General features: G+C 36.4%; 1 protein-coding gene across 13 annotated transcripts in view; it reads right to left on the bottom strand.

The window, feature by feature from the left end:
* Window positions 1-17,710, bottom strand: part of DNASE1 (deoxyribonuclease 1) — a 61,930-nt gene extending 44,220 nt beyond the window's left edge. For all 13 annotated transcript variants that reach the window (XR_005657824.1, XR_005657825.1, XR_005657826.1 and 10 more), the window contains exon 1: window positions 17,637-17,710. The gene's annotated coding sequence lies outside the window, so the exon portion shown is untranslated. The remainder of the gene's footprint in view (window positions 1-17,636) is intronic.
* Window positions 17,711-17,725: the final 15 nt, after the last annotated feature.

Here is a 17,725-nt window from a genome sequence, read left to right as displayed (position 1 = left end):
AGCAGCGGCAGATGCCCTTAAATGGACCGCAACCGTGAGTGGATTTTTCAGGGTGACAAACCTGCTTGCTCTGAGCACCAGTGCCTATTCGGCTGCATGCAGGGGTCACCAGGGACTTACAGGGAGATATTGTTGAAGTGAGATATTGTTGAAGTGAGGTGAGACTTGCTATGTATGGAAGTGCCCAAGGTATCCATTGTTCCCATGGTGAGCCTTGCCCCCTAGCAGTGCACTGGACACAGCACCGCCATAGCTGTGAGGTCATCATACTGGATAACAGAGGTCACTGTGCCCAGAGGATTCCCTGAAACCCCACCTCCCCCAACTCACAGCCCCACCCTAGCCACATCCAGGTATATCCTCGGCGAGTCAGGTGCTCCTTGATAAGCAGCCCCTAGACTCACACTGGAGGCAGCTGACCTCAGTTTCTGGTGTGGCCTTTTGAGGCAACTATAAGCACAGCATCTATGGATTTGGCCCTGGAGGGGCAGAGACTTGGGCTAAATTTGGCCTGTAGCTGAACACCTCTCAGGTCTGTTCCACAGGACACCTTCTACACAAATCCACACTAATAAGACTGGGAGACTGAGGCACTTTGTTAGTACATAGAAACAGAAACATGGACCTAAAAGGACCTAAAAGTCAGACGGAGAAAGATGAACACTATATGATTTCACTTATATGCAGAATCTAAGGAATAAAAAGAACAAACTAATCAAAAACAGACTCACAAATATAGTGGACAATTAGGTGACAGAGAGGAGGGAAGTTTGAAGGGCTAGGAAAATGGGGTGAAGGGTTAAAGAAGTACAAATTAGTAGCTGATAGATTGTTGTGGGGATGGGGAGCACAGCATAAGGAATGCAGTTAGCATTAATACGCTGGCTAGTTGGAGGGTCGGAGGAGGGAGATAGCAATGTGGGGATCGTTTTACGAACCATATAGATACCTAATTAATGTACTGTATACTTGAAACTTGAAAGTAATTAAAATAAATTTTAAAAGAAGAAACAAGAAAAAGTTCAAGTAAACAATCTAAACTTACACTTAAAAGAACTAGAAAAAGAACAGCAAACAAAGCTCAAAGTGAACAGAAGGACAGAAATAATAAAGAACAAAGAAGAAATAAACTAAATAGAATCTAGAAAAACAATACAAAAAAATTAATGAAATCCAGAGCTGGTTCTTTGAAAAGATAAACAAAATTGACAAACCCTTAACCAGACTCATCAAGGAAAAAAAGAAGGCTCAAATAAATAAAACCAGAAATGAAAGAGGAGAAATAACGGACTCCACAGAAATACAAAGAATCGTAAGAAAATACTATGAGCAATTATACACCAACAAATTGGACTATCTGGAAGAAATGGATACATTCCTAGAAACACACAATCTCTCAAGACTGAGTCAAGAAGAAACTGAAAATCTGAACTGACTGACTACCACCAATGAAATCAGATCAGTAATCAAAAACCTCCCCAAAAACAAAAGTCCTGCAACAGATGGCTTCATAGGCAAATTTTACCAAAAATTCAAAGAATTAACACCTATTATTCTCAAACTATTTCAAAAAATTCAAGAAGAGAGAAGGCTCCCTAACTCCTTTTATTAAGCCACCAGTACCCTGATTTCAAAACCAGACAAAAACATTATAAAAAAAGAAAACTATAGGCCAATATCTCTTATGAACACTGATGCAAAAATCCTCAACAAAATATTAGCAATTCAAATTCAGCAATACATTAAAAATATCATACACATGATCAAGTTGGATTTATTCCTGGGATGCAAGGTTGGTACAACATCCTCAAATCAATTAATGTGACACATCACATTAACAAATCAAAAGATAAAAACCATATGATCATGTCAATAGATGCAGTAAAAGAATTTGGCAAAACCTAGCATCCATTTATGATAAAAACTCTCAGCAAAGTGGGAATACAGGGAAGATACCTCAACATAATAAAGGCCATATATGACAAACGTACAGCTAACATCATACTCAATGGGGACAGGCTAAAGCCTTTTCCTTAAGATCAGGAAGAAGACAAGGATGTCCACTTTCACCACTCGTCTTCAACACTGTATAAGTCTTAGCCACAGCAATAACACAAGAAAGAGAAATAAAACATATCCAAATTGGAAAGGAAGAAGTAAAACTCATTTGCCGATGACATGATATTATATACAGAGAATCCTAAAGATTCCACCAAAAAACTGTTAAACTGATCAATGAATTCAGTAAAGTAGCAGGATACAAAATTAATATTCAGAAGTCAGTGGCATTTTTATATACCAATGATGAACTTTCACAAAGAGAAATTAAGAAAACAATCCCATTTATAATTGCATCAAAAACAAGAAAGTACCTGGGAATCAAATTAACCAAGGAGGTAAAAGACCTGTTCTCAGAAAGTTGTCATTGAAAAAAGAAATTGAAGAAGATACAAAAAATGGAAGCATATACCGTGCTCATGGGTAGGAAGAATCGACATCATTAAAATATGGCCATACTACCCAAAGCAATCTATAAAGTCAATGCAATTTCTATCAAAATACCAATGGTATTTTTCAGAGAGCCAGAACAAATAATCCTAAAATTTATATGGAACCATAAAAGACCCCAAACAGCAACCTTGAGAATGAACAAAGTTGGAGGTATCACACTACCTGATAGCAAACTGTATTATAAGGCTACAGTAATCAAAACAGCATGGTACTGGCATAAAAACAAAGACATTGATCAATAGGACAGAATAGGGAGCCCAGAAATAAATCCATGCCTAAATGCTCACTTAATATATGACAAAGGAGGCAAGAATATACAATGGGATAAAGACAGTCTCTTCAATAAATGGTGCTGGGAAAATTGGACAGATACATGCCAAAAAAAAAAAAAAAAAAAAAAAAAAAAGAAATTGGACCACCTTCTTACACTGTAGACAAGAGACTCGAAATGGAGTAGGCTTAAATATAAGACCTGAAACCATAAAACTTCTAGAAGAAAACATATGTAAATGCTGATATCGCTAACAATAATTTCTTTTCAGATATATCGCCTCAGGCAAGAAAAACAAAAGAAAAAATAAACAAATGGGACTACATCAAACTAAAAAGATTTTGTACAGCAAAGGAAACCATCAACAAAATGAAAAGACAATTGACTGAATGAGAGGAAATATTTGCTTATGATACATCTGATAAGAGGTAAATTTCCAAAATATCTAAAGAACTTATACAGCAACAAAAAACAATCCAATTAAAAAATGGGCAGAAGACCTGTACATATATTTCTCCAAAGAGGAAATACAGATAGCCAATAGACATATGAAAAGATGCTCAAAGTCACTAATCATCAGAGAAATGCAAATTAAAACCACAATGAGATATCACCTCACACCTGTCAGAATTCCTATCATCAATAAATCAAAGAACAACAAATGCTGGCATGGAAAGGGAACTTTCAACACTGTTGGTGGGATTGCAAATTGGTGCAGCCACTATGGAAAACAGTCTGGAGACTTCTCAAAAAATTAAAAATGAAAAAATTAAAAATATACCTTTTGACCCAGCAATTGCACTTCTGGGTATTTACCCAAAGAAAACCTAAATATTAACTTATAAAGATCTATGCACCCACATGTTCATGGCAACACAATTTACAATAGCCAAGACATGGAAGCAACTTAAATGTCCATCAACAGACAACTGGATAAAGAAATTATGGTTCATATATACAATGGAATATTACTCAGCCATTAAATAAAATGAAATCCTATCATTTGCAACAACATGAATGGACTCAGAGGTTATTATGCTGAGTGAAATAAATCAAGCAGAGAATGATAAATACCATATGATTTCACTTATTTGCGAATCTAAGGAACAAAAAGAACAAACTAATCAAAAACAGATTCACAAATAGAGGACAATCTGGTGACGGCCAGAGGGGAAGGGGTTTTAGTGGCTGGGAGAAAGGGGTGAAGGGTTAAATAAGTACAAATTAGTAGTTGATAGATGGTCATGGGGATGGGGAGCACAGCATAGGGAATGCAGTCAGCATTAATGTAATGGCTAGGTGGAGAGCCAGAGGAGAGAAAGAGCAATTAGGGGGATTGCTGTATAAACTATATAAATGACTAACCAATGCACTTTATAATTTAAACTAATAATAAAATTTTTAAAAAATAAAAAAATTTAGAGCAGAAATCAATAAAATTGAAAACGAAATCAACAGAGAAAAATCAAGAAACCAAAAGCTGTTTCTTTGAAAATCAACAAAATTGATAAACCTCTAGTCAGTGTAAGACAAAGAGAGGACACATATTACTAATATCCAAAGTGAAAGAGGGGACATAACTAAAGGTCCTGCGGACATTAAAAGGATAATAAAGGAATACTATGAACAATTCTATGCCCATAAATTAGATAACTTAGAGGAAATGGGCCAATTTCTTGGAAGCGCAATCTGCCAAAATGCACACACACACAAACAAATGAGTATGTGTATGTCTACTAAAGAGATGGAATCAACAGTAATCTTCCAAAACAGAGAGCACCAGGCCCAGATGGGTTCACCAGTAAATTCTATCAAAATTTTAAGATGTTATACCAATTCTCTACACTCTCTTTCAGAAGACAGAAGCAGAAAGAATACTTCCTAACTCATTCTGTGAGGCCACCATTACTTTAATAGCAAAACCAGACAAAGATATTACAAAATAGGAAAACTATAGACTAACATCTCATAAATACAAAAATACTCAACAAATGTAAACAATTTGAAGCCAAAAAAAAAAAAGTATAAAAATAATTATATATCACAACCAAGTGGAATTTATTCTAGGTATGAAGAGCTGGTTCAAAATTTAATAATCACAAGTTATCACATTAATAGGGCAAAGAAAAATATATTAATAGATGCAGGAAAAGCATTTCACAAAATTCAATATCCATTTAATATTTTTTTTAAAAACAGCAAACTAGGAATAGAGAAGAACTTCCTCAACATGATAATAGATGACCTACAAAAAACCTACAGTTAAGAAGTGACATCAGCAAAATGGGTGACTAGGAAGCTCCAAGTCTTTTTTCCCACAGAAACAACAACAACAAAAAGTCAGAAACTGGCTAAACTAACCTTACAGGAGATCTGAAAAACAGTCAAACCTCTATAGCAGCCAAGTGAATGCCCAATTAATGCCAACTCTCCCTGGCATGGGACTGTCTTGATCTAGAGGAGACACAAGCTTAATTCTCTCCTTCAAACCAGAGGACATAGAGTAAACCTTATTTGCAATATTCTAACCAGCCTTGGGGCTGTGTGAAAGACTGACCTCTGTTCCACTTAACTTGGAATAGCAGCAGGCACTGATCATGAAAGCTACAGAGAGAATAAAGATTCTCAGCTACCTGGAACAAGAGCTTAAAAGTAGAAACATATAATACACAATCAAAGGCCACAAAGAGAAGCTAGAGAAGAGACTCTTTGGGAAGTTAAGACTTTCAAAAACAGCCACGTGTATAAAAGAACTGAAAAAGCCACACATAGACATCAAGCTACATATCCAAGAAGCTCAATGAACTCTGAGTAGGATAAACTCCTAACAGACCCACAAAATATAATCAAGTTGTTGAACAGCAAAGACAGAGAATCTTGGAAGCAAGAAGTGAGAAGTGACTCATCATATACAAGGGATCCTCAATAAGATTATCAGCTGATTTCTCAACAGAAACCTTGGAGGCCAGAGCTGTGTGATGATATATTTAAAGTGCTGATAGAAAAAAAAAAAATCCTGACAACTGAGAATTCTAGATCTGGCAAAATTATCCTTCATAAATGAGGGCGAAATTAAGACAGTCACAAATATACAAAAACTGAGAAACTGTTACACTAGACCTTCCCTGAAAGAAATGCTAAAAGAAGTCTTTCAGGTTGAAATTATGCTAGATAGTAACTTGCAGCTATATGAAGATAGAAGATAGAAGGCAGAAGGAAAGGATGAAGACCAAATATGAGATGGATTGACTCTGTAAAAGCCACAGGCATGAGTCTCTAGGAGCTGAACAAGGATGCTGAGGACAGGACATTGTGGACACCACTCATTCCTAGAGTCACTGGGAGTCAGTGCCAACTCAAAGGCACATACACACACACACATATGAAAATATAGCTAAAGGTAAAGGTAAATACGCAGACAAATTTAAACACCAGTATTATTGTAATTTTGGTTTGTAACTTCATTTCTCGTATTCTACAGGATTTAAAAGACAAATGTGTAAAAATAATTATAAATCTGTTAGTGGGTACACCGTGTTTAAGTATTAACTTATGACATGAATAACAAAGTGGGGAGGGGGACAGAGCTAGACAGAAATATAATTTTTGTATGCGATTAAAGTTGAGTTAATATCAATACATTTAGAATGTTAAACTTTAAGATATTATTTGTAATCTCCAAGGTAGCCACAAAGAATATACAGAAAATGTACACGAAAAAGAAGTGAGAAAAGAATCAAAATATCATTACCAAAAATCAATTAAACACAAAAGAAGGCAGTAATAGAGGAATTAAGAAAGTAAAAAGCTCTAAGACATCCAGAGAACAAATAACAAAATGCAAAATAAGTCATCAGTAATTATGTTAAATGTTAAGTGGATTAATTTCCCAAATCAAAAGGCACAGATGGGCCAAATGTATTAAAAAAAACAAAACACATTCCAAACATATGCTGTCAACAAGAAACGAGTCAGACCTCAAATCATAAATAGAATGTGAAATGACAGAAAAAGATATTCCATGCAAATAAGAGAGGTACAGTGGCCATACTAATATCAGACAGGATAGACTGTAAGTAAAAAATTGTTACAAGAGACAAAGAAGGACATAAAATGATGATCAAAATGTCACTTCATCAGGAAGATATAACAATTATAAATATATAGGCAGTAAACACTAGAGCTCCTAAATATAAGAAGTCCCTGGGTAACTGTTTCCTCCCCTGCTGTCACGTTTCCCTCCTATCACACCATATCATCACCCCAAGGTATTTATGAAACAACAAACTATAGATGATACTAGATAGGTTCTGAACAAGTTCTACTCTCTCACAAGACATGTGGTTAGGAAAATAAAAGCATTAAAAAAATGAGCAATCATTTCCATTGCATAGAGTCAAAGCTAAATGTATTGGGGAAAAAGGCAAAAACAGTACTTAAATGCAGTGAATGCAAAGCAAAGTAATGATGAGAATCCTGTGAGCGAACTGCATAAAGAGAACAAAATTTCACTAGGGAGCAGGGGTTCTCAACCCCCAGGCCGCGGACCAGTACTGGTCTGTGGCCTGTTAGGAACCAGGCCACATAGGAGATGAGTGGTCGGCGAGTGAGCGAAGCTTCATCTGTATTTGCAGCCACTCCCCAGCACTAGAATATACCACCTCAGCTCCACTTCGATCGTCAGGCATTAGATTCTCATGAGAGCACTGGTCTCTGGTGCCAAAAAGGTTGAATACCATTGCTCTGGAGGGTGAGGGAGCAGTATTAGAGAATCTGAACATGGAGAGGGAGCCTGATTATTGGCTGGAGTTGGATGCTAAATGCCTCAAGAGTTAGAAAGGATAAATAGACAAATTACTATATAGACAATGCAAAGAAAAAAAAGTAAAGATCCATCCTAAAAGAGGCATCAAACTGAGATGGTTTTAGTGAGAGAGTTCTAAGAAACTTTCAAGGAACAGATTATTTTCACATTATATAAACTGATCCAGAGTACAGAAATGATAAAAAACCATAAAAACAAGTCTATAGTTATTATAATCCTAAAATCTACACTATTCACAACACAAAATAAAAAGCTACAGGCCAAACTCAGTGAACATAATCACAAAACATTCTTTTAAAAATTATATATGTAACTTGAATTTGCAGTGTATTTAATGATCAATACATGGGACAATAGCTATAGTGGCAGTATAAATTCTGGATCTTCCCATAGAAAACAACTAGATTTCAAAAACAAATGTTCATGAAATAACATTTACAACTAAACTAGATAACAAAATATCTGCAAGACCCCAAAAGACCCCAAAACACAGGTAGATTTTGTACACCTACAGTATAGGTGGACAATGTAGGTAGGTATATAGCTATAACACTTGTGTGTTATCAGTGCCTATGTGAGAGAATGAAGAAGAAAAACAGGGTATCTTGACAGACCCGAGATGAAAATCCGAAATAACCACTGTATTCACTTGAAAGCAGTGAACCATTTTGAAGACAGCTACTGAAACTGGGAAGGATTCTGCCTACCCCAATAGTAAGTATGTACGAGGGGCCAGCAGAAAGACCTAGAGTGGTCTAGCCCCTATGAAACCTCAAACGATCCACAAGAGCTTCTGTCCAAGAAGGGCCCCTACACTGAAAAGAAACTGTTGGCAATGGAATAAAAACTGAGCAGGAAATAGACAACAAAGATGAAGAAAAGAGAAGATCCATATAAAAATGGGAGAGGTAAACGGTCAGGAAATCTCAGAAAGCAAATCACCATATTTTTTTACACTACATGAACACAATAGAAAAGGAAACTTAAAAAGACATTAAAGCTATCTGAACCAAGCTTCCTTCTATCAGTTGAGGAAAACTAAATTCACCAAAATAAATGAGCAATAGAAAACTATCATTAGGTGAAATACCATGAAATGTTACTGTAAGAAAAAAGAAAATGAAGAGCAGAATAACATCCTTCCAAACAATAAAAGCATGCCAGGAAGACATACTCAAAAAACAAACAACCCCCCCCCAAACTGTAATGTACTATTTAAAAACAAGCTTAAAAACATTAAGAATATTATATGAGACATGAAAGAACATTATAACTCAGAATTTAAAAATTCAAATATTTAACAATTTAAAAATTAGAAATAAAAGAAAAAATCATTTCAGAAATAAACGCTAAAGTAGAAGGAATATGAGAGTAAATAAACAAATATTACTCTAAGAAAAACAGGTAAAAAAGGAAAACTTCAACAAAAAAACAAAAATAAATGAAGAAAGATAAAAACAATCTGAGAGAAAGTGAAAATGTTGAAGATAGGCAAAGAAGATACAACATACATATAACAGAGTTTCTGAAGAAGAAAACCAAAAACTAGAACTAGTGAAGAGGAATTTTCATTCAAAGGCTCTTTGTTCTGCTTTTGTAGATATTCTTGCCACAAAGGCCCAAGGGCAGGGTGACCTCACAATTTTTGTTTGTTCTGTCTAGATAACAGATGTACTGCCTAAGTTCCTGTCTGAAACTCGCATGCTTTGTAACTCTTTGTAAATGCCTGTAACCCACAGCAACTACCAGGCTTTGTTAACTGCCTAAGGACAAATTAACCAATTGGCCCATGCCAACTGGCCAAATGTACTGCCTGGATAAGCCCTGTAAAAACAAAGTTGCATCTGACCTCGGGGGCCCAGATCTTCAAAATGCTAGTTCTTACTGGGACTGCTGGCATAATAAACCTCCATTCGCCAACTCTCAAGCGGTGCTTGGTTTCTCCCCAGTCTGAATTTTTGCAACATTTCTGCAACACTAGAATAAATGCTTAAAACTCAAAATGATTCAAAAGGAAAAGAAAATTATCTATGTATATTTTAAATAATTCCTTTTCATCAGACTTTTTGACAGTGATACTTTGTGCCAGAAGAAAATGGAGTCATAGATTTACGATACTCAAGGGAAAAAAAGGTGATCCAAGGATGTTCTATCTAGCAAAACTGAGGAACTTCAAGTACATAGGGCACTGAATGTTACCAACACGCAACAACTCAGGGAATATTGTTCTCATGAGTTCTAAATGAAGAATGTACTAGAGAATGAGCTAGAGTGACTAGAAAATATTAACACAAAGAACAGATGATGAGTTAAATATAGTAACTTGTAGAACTAAGACTAAATGATGGTTAAAAGGAAGAGAAAACATTATGTGATGGCTACAGGATTTGACAATGTAGATAAAGTATATTGTAAAAAAGTAGGAGACTAGAAATAGCATATGCAAAACTTAAAAAGGCTTTCAATAATCATGATCAGTTGTGATAGCATTCTATATAGACTGCTGAATGTATAACGTGGGATAAAACAAATGAGTAATTGTGGAATATTTTCTTTCTATCCTCCCTGTGTCCTTGAAAATCAGGATTCTTGATATGGAATAAAGGAGATACCTATGTCACATAGAAGTCATTAAGTAAAAATTCTGAACTTAAATAGAAATAGTATGCACTAACAAGGTATTTTACACACAGACACACAGACTCAGACACACACACACACACACACACGAAACTTCCTAGCTCTGATCACTGAAAAAGCCTATAAACAATGGCCAACTCGGTACCAAGGAGCATTCCTAGCACCAAGATTGTGGTTTTGAAATACCATTTCCCACTAAAAGAAACCAAGGTTTCTTGAAGAAATAGCTGATTCCAAGTCTGGGCACAGGAAATGTATAAAATGAGTTCAAAACATCTTGACATACCAGTGAAAGAGTTCAGAACATTCCACTCCAAAATAAGCAGATTAGGCATACTGACAATTATGCGATAAAAGCATTTGAAAACATCAAGTACAAGAAAAATCACTCTGATCTTTCTTCTTTTCTTCAAAAGATGAAATTCCCATATGAGAGAAGTTCTTCCTATACAAGGAAAGTAACATTCTTATTATAAAGAATGAGAAGTTGAGACTGAGAGATTTCTATATAAACCGATCTTATTAAAAATAATTATCTTTCTTTTATTTCCCCATAGTTTAGTCATTTTCTCACAATTGCCACTCTCCGTTCAACCTAATATAACAGAAGTTTCATAATCTCTTTGGGTCTTCATTCCCTGTGAAGGCTCCTGTGTTACATAAATTTGCATTAAATAAATTTGTATGCTTTTCTCCTGTTGCTCTGTCTTATGTCAATTTAATTCTTCGGCCCAGACAAAAAGAACCCTAAGAGGATAAAGGTAATAAAGATGTGCCTCCCCTACACCAGATATCAAGGAAGCTATCAATGATTATTAGGACTATGTCAAAAGGACTTGAGAGTCAAGTTAAAGAGGTTCTCACTGACCAAAGATGGGATAATCTGAGCTTCAATAAGGATAGTAACTTCAGTGAATTGGAAACCATCAAATAATTTAAATCCATGAGTTGATAATGAAAAGAAAACTGGTCACCTTCTGGGGATGACAGAAAACCAGTTCATTAGTTTGAAAACTGGATAAAGGAAAGAATTAAAGCTTTATCCTGCTTTTCCTATATGAACTATACACAGTAACTTAACAGTATAAGGGGAAGTGTGGCCTTATAAAATTATTCCAGCTAATGTATGAAAAAAATTATAATTAGAATATCTTTCACACAATCTCCAGCAAATAGATCTAGGCACTTAACATTGATGGCTGCTATCATATTAAAAAAAAAAGACCAAATACCAGACATTATATACCTCCTGATAAATGAATACAACACTATCTATAGTTTTGACAAAGGGATTAAATCCTAGTTAAATAAAGCTTCTGGATCTAGCTATAAACTTGCAGAAATTACAGAGGACAGAGGAACATGTCAAACTATACTACTGCTATACTACACTACAAATATGGTAATAAGCAAAATCCAAACTGTGGAAAATGCTACAAATGAACCTGCTATTGTCCTTCAGCAGATATAAGGAAAATAAAGGGATTGAGAGGAAGTACGTAGATTAAGAGATTTGAAAGGTATATTAATTTTTCTTAATGGACAAAACTAAACTAAGGGGACTAAGGTAGAGTACTGGTAAGAATATTACAGGTATGATGGGCCCCAAGCTGCGTAAGAATGTGAAGAGAAAGCAAAGTGGTCAATGGACTAGAAATTCCCATTAAGGTTAAAGAAAAGATGTAGTAGTTGCCAATGCCCAAAATGTAAACCTCAGATCCCCTGGGATCTGGGGAAAGAGGATAATTTGGTGAGGCAATCAATTTGTATTTAGATAGATCGAGGCTGAGTCCTGGCTCTGCTAATAAAAAAGCTGTTTTATTAGCTTTGTGACCATGTCAAATTATTTACCCTGAGCTAACTTCTTCACTTATAAATGAGTACAATATTTATCTCATAGGGCTTTTCCGAAGATTAAAGGAGATAATGGATGTAAAAGGCCAAAAAAAGTGCCTAGGACACAACTCATAACTGTTCTTTTCTTCCTAGAAGTAAAATTCAGTGTTTATTTGGGGCCAGTTCAAAATTAAAAGGTTCCTTTACTAACCATACAGAGCTTTTAAATCTCAGAAAATGGTTTTACCCAATCATGCGAATGTGACTAAATGATGCGATAAATGATATGACAAAATGAATGTGACATAATGTATTAAGTATGAAATGAGAACTTTTTGAAAGGAAAGCCATACTCATGAATTTTCCTTATATTTATAACCAATCTGCTGACCCAATGAAATACTTAGTGGGGCGGTAAATGGAACCAGCAAACTTTTAAAAATAAAAGGCCCATTAGTATAACCATTAAAAATAAGCAAACATATATTGTAACATGTATTCCATTGCATGTACTACATTTTGTTTATCCATTCATCCACTGAGTTTCTTCTTCGTTTGGGCTATTTTGAGCGGGAGTATAAGTTTTTGCTCAAACACCTGTTTTTCAATTGTTTTGGGCAAATACCTAGGAACAGAATTACTGGGTCATATGGTAATTCTATGTTTAACTTGTTGAACCACCAAACTGTTTTCCACAGCAGCTACACTATTATGAACCTCTAGCAAAGTATGAGGGTTCTAATTTCTCCACATCCTTGCCAACACTTATCTTTTGTTTTGGGGGTCTGGAGGGTTTTGGTTATTTTTAATGGTTGTTTTTAGTGGGTTGAAATGGTATCTCATTATAGTTTTGATTTGCATTTTTCTAAGACTAATGATGTTGAGCATCTTTTTATGTGTTTGTTAGCCATCTGTGTATCTTTTTTGGAGAAATGTCTATTCAAGTCCTTTGCCTATTTTCTTATTGGGTTGTCTTTTTGTTGAATTGTAAGAGTTCTCTGTATCCTGTGCATACTTGACCGCTATCAGACATATGACTTTCAAATATTTTCTCTTATTCTGTGGACTGTCTTTCCCTTTCTTATTATCCTTTGACGCACAAAAGTTTTAAATTCAAATTGAGTTCAATTAACCTGTTTATCTTTTGTTGCTTTCCTGTGCTTTTGGTGTCAAATCTAGAATTCATTATCAAATCCAAGGTCACCCTAGCACCATGCATTCAAGAGATTATTCTTTCCCTATTAAATGGTCTTGGCATTCTTGTCAAAAATCAATTGCCCATGAATGTACGGGTTTATTTCTGAACTCTCAATTCTATTCCATGACGTATATGTCTAGTCTTATGCCAGTAGCACAGTCTTGATTACTGTAGCTTTGTAGTAAGTTTTGAAGTCAGAAGTGTGCATACTCCAACTTTGTTCTTTTTCAAGATTATTTTTGGCTAGTTATGGTCTCTTGCAATTCCACATGAATTTAAGATCAGGTTTTTTTTTTCAGTTTTGCAAAAATAAAAGGGGGGAGCTATTGGGATTTTGATGAGGATTACACTCAATCTGTAGCTCACTTGGGTGAGTATTGCCATCTTTACAATCTTAAGCAGAAAATGACAATTTTAACATCAAAATTATGAGTGCCATCATCAACTTTATTAGGGAAAAATGCTTTTCAGTTGAGGCCAGTACATCTGCATGGAGTCTCCCCTTAAACTCATCTAACAAAATTAACAGAACCATATGACACAAAAAGCAGCAGTGGTAGACAGAGAGAAATGTAGCATAAGTTAGAATGACTTCTGCACACTTTGACATGTGAAAGTTATTTCCTCTCTTGATTTCAACAATTTAGGCTATGTAGGAAATAAGATTATACAACAGTAAATAAAAGTTTACGTGACCAAAACATTAGGAAGACAGACAACTCTTCCCTTGTTCAATCTGCCCTCTCCCCAATCCCTGCCAAGATAAACGAGAGGGAGCTGGATAGGTTTGGTTTTGTGATTTATAACCAAACCACAGACCTGGGACAAGGGCCTTGCACTTCTTGTACAGAACTGCTTAAAACATTAACTCAATGGAAGATCCAAACATTTCCAAAAAGGAAATATTCCAGGAGGGTAAGGGAGTGATAATCCTAGCATACTCAACCTTTGCCTGTTTCCCCTGGACCCCAAAATGATATACTCCTATGGGCTTGGAAAACAGAGCCTCTACTCAGAATACGTTGTGTCTTAATTTTTCCACGCACTTCTACATCCATTTTCTCTTTCTGATAAATCTTGGAAGGTTTATCAAACTTAGGAAAATCCTGACCTTTTAATAAATTAAACGTTCCTTCACATCCCTAGCTTAAGTGTTTTGGCAATGCAGTTGTACCACAAATGCTGGCAGGGGCACTGAATTTCAATTTCCATTGAAATAACATGGACCTCATAACACTGTTTCTAGACACTGTCCCTTAGTTTAGTCACACTAGTTAACTTTTGCCTAGTTCCAGTAGAAGAAAGTGAATATCAGAGCTTCTGCTGGAGATAAATCACAACAGGGTCCAGGTCAAGGGGAGCGAACCTGGACCAAAGAGAAAGCTGCCCCAGAACTTTGTTCCTTGAAGGGAGGAATCGCGTTCTAACTCTAAATCCCAATTACCCCTCACCCAGTTTTTGGCATTTCTTTTATACTTAGCCTACAAGATTTGCTCAGTAGGTACTGACCATCAGTCTCTAATCTAGAGGCCAGCAAAATCATCTGTGAAACTTTCAAAAGATATAGATTAGAAACTCTGCTCAAATTTTTTTTAGCAAATTTTATTTAGCGGGTCTAAGGGTGGTATCCAAGCATTTCCAGTTTAAAATATTCCATAGGCAATTCATTTGAGAATCCAAGGTTTAAGAAACACTCCCTTCTCTAAACTATACTTCAGCTAACTCTTTTCGCTTAAAAGAATAATACTGTATGGCCACATTGCAGGGGTGGTGGGTCTTCTCTGGGCCTCTAAAAGATTTAAGTCCTAAATTGTACTCGGGCCCTTCATGTTCAATTTGACTAAAGAAAAATAAGTGCCACATCTACAACTGTCCTTCACATCATCCCAGCTATGTCCTTGTAAATTAATCAAGTTTTTAAACATTTTTCTGTATCTTATGACGTTCTGACATCTTTAAAATCTTGCTGGTAAATACTACCCTTCCCAGGGCTAGCTAAGTCCTAAAAACAGTAATCAACTTACTTGGGAGCAACCTTTCATATGCAAAGCAATCAACTCCTTTTAACTCTCACAAACCAAGCCAATATTGCCCCTGCCCTAAATCATGCTAGGGCCAGCCAGGTACCAGGCAACTAGAAACCACTCCTATAGCCCAAAGCCTGCCAGAATTATTCAAACTAGCTAGTCCTAAAAGGCCTAAGGAGCCCTGTCTTGCCTTTTTCAAGGAACAAAGGTTCTGACCTAAGCCTTCCCCTTGCTCCTGCTACTATCTCCTGACCAAAACCTTCCGTGTAGTGTGGCATGCCCTCTTCTCTCTGGAAATGTAATATTCTTCTTTCAATGGCACTGGCCTCTCCATGTTGTCACTCAGTCATTTGTATAAATTAAAATTCCTCCAGTACAAATGAGACACCCCACCCTGCCCATGCCTTTGTGCTGTCTATCACTAGAGACACAAGTCTACCTCTTGTGCTGTCTACTTAACTGATCCAATTGGAAACTATATTACAAACTAACTTAGGTTTCCAAAACCAAGTAACAGCTCCTAAACTCCTTCATACAGAAAAAACTCTTGGAAGTTCTATCAGCATTTGACACTCAACACTCAGAACTAAATGTAGTATAACTCAGCACTTACACTCCTAGGTATATATCAAAGAGAAGTAAAAATACAAAACTTGTACATGAATGTTCACAGCAGCATTATTTATAATGGCCAAAAAGTGGAAACAGCCTCGAAGTCCATCAACTGATAAACAAAATGTGGCGTAACCATACAAGGGAATATTATTCAGCTATTAAAAGAAATTAATCCATTCAAGTTATAACAAGGATGAACTTTAAAAACAGTTAAAAGATACACAGAAAAGGCCACATATTGTACAAATCCACTTATATGAAATATACAAAATAGGCAAAGCCATAGAAACAGAAAGTACACTAGTGATTACCAGGGGATAGAGTAAGGGGGAATGGGGAGTGACTGCTATTGGGTACAAGATTTCTCTTTGGGGTTAGAAAATGTTCTGGAATTAGTAATGACAGTTATACAACCTTGTGAATGTACTACAAACCAGTGAACCATACACTTTAAAAAGGTGAATTTTATATATATGAATTATATATATATATTTTTTAATGTGTATGTATTATCTTTCCTCCAAACCTACTCTTCCTGTATTCCATTATTTCGGTACTTGGAACCACATTCAACTCAGGTGCCTGGGCCAGAAATCTACAAATTCTAACAAATAATTAGGTCACAACAATTCAAACGCTTTAATACTTCTCCATTCTCTCCACTCCAACTCCTAAACTCAGGCCACCCTCATTTCTCACCTACATTATAGCAGCCTCCTAACGGGCACCCAATCTTGCCTCTCCAGATCCATTTTTACAATACAACTAAAACATCCTTTAAAAACAAAATCTCTTCCACTATGCAAAGATACAATGAGAAGGTGGCCCTCTGCAACCCAGAAGACAGCTCTCACCAGAACATTACCACGCTGGCACCATGATCCTGGACTTGCAGCCTCCATAACTGTAACCTGATCATATACATGAGTCATCTTTTGGCTTTGTGATACTAAAAAGCACAGGGAAGAAAAGGTCACTAGCCTTGGCCACATTGGCCAAACCAATACAATTCTGAGGCTTCAAAACAATTTTTTGCAGGCTATTAATTTGGAGACTACTTACTAGCTTAAACAGCATGAGCAGGACTTACAAACACAGATGTTCTTCCACTTAACGATGGGGTTATGTCCCTATAAAACCATCGTAAATTGAAAATATCTTAAGTTGAAAGTGCATTTAATACACCTAACTGAATATCATAGCTTAGCCTCACATACCTTAAACGTGTTCAGAACACTTACCTTAACCCACAGTTGGGCAAAAACACAAAGCCTATTTTATAATAAAGTATTGAATAGCTCAAAAATAAAATAAAATAAAAACAAAATCTTCAGTGGCTCCCAATGACCCCAGGTTGAAGTTCAAACTCTTAATATGATTTATAAACTCCCTCAAATTTTGGACCGTTGCGAATCCCTCCAGCCAGGCTGGAGACCATGGGTATCATAACTTCAGCCTCGGCACGCACTGACTCTCCAGCTAAGGGCTCCGGACCTCCAACCCTCCAACTGTGCTACAATATTCAGAAAGGAAGCTCTCCCGTTCGGTCGGTCGGGCCGCATTTGGTAGGTCTCCAAACCCCTCTCATTCCGGTTACCCTAGTTCCTCAGTCAGGTGCGCTCGAGGGCCGCCACTGAATCCGCAAATATTTCCCGTGTGAACCGTGTTGGACCCAAATTTCAACTTAAAACTGAGGCGGTGCCCTCAACTCACCCCAGCTCTTCTTCAACATTTAATAGACTTTGACGGGCGCCGCTGCTCTAGCCGCCGCCGCCGCCGCCGCCGCCACCGCCCAAACCTGT

Source organism: Pteropus medius, unplaced genomic scaffold, assembly GCF_902729225.1.
Source record: "Pteropus medius unplaced genomic scaffold, Ma_sr-lr_union100, whole genome shotgun sequence".
Taxonomy (NCBI): Eukaryota; Metazoa; Chordata; class Mammalia; order Chiroptera; family Pteropodidae; genus Pteropus; species Pteropus medius.
Note: the sequence above shows the minus strand (reverse complement) of the source record. Positions and strands in the feature narration are given on the sequence as shown.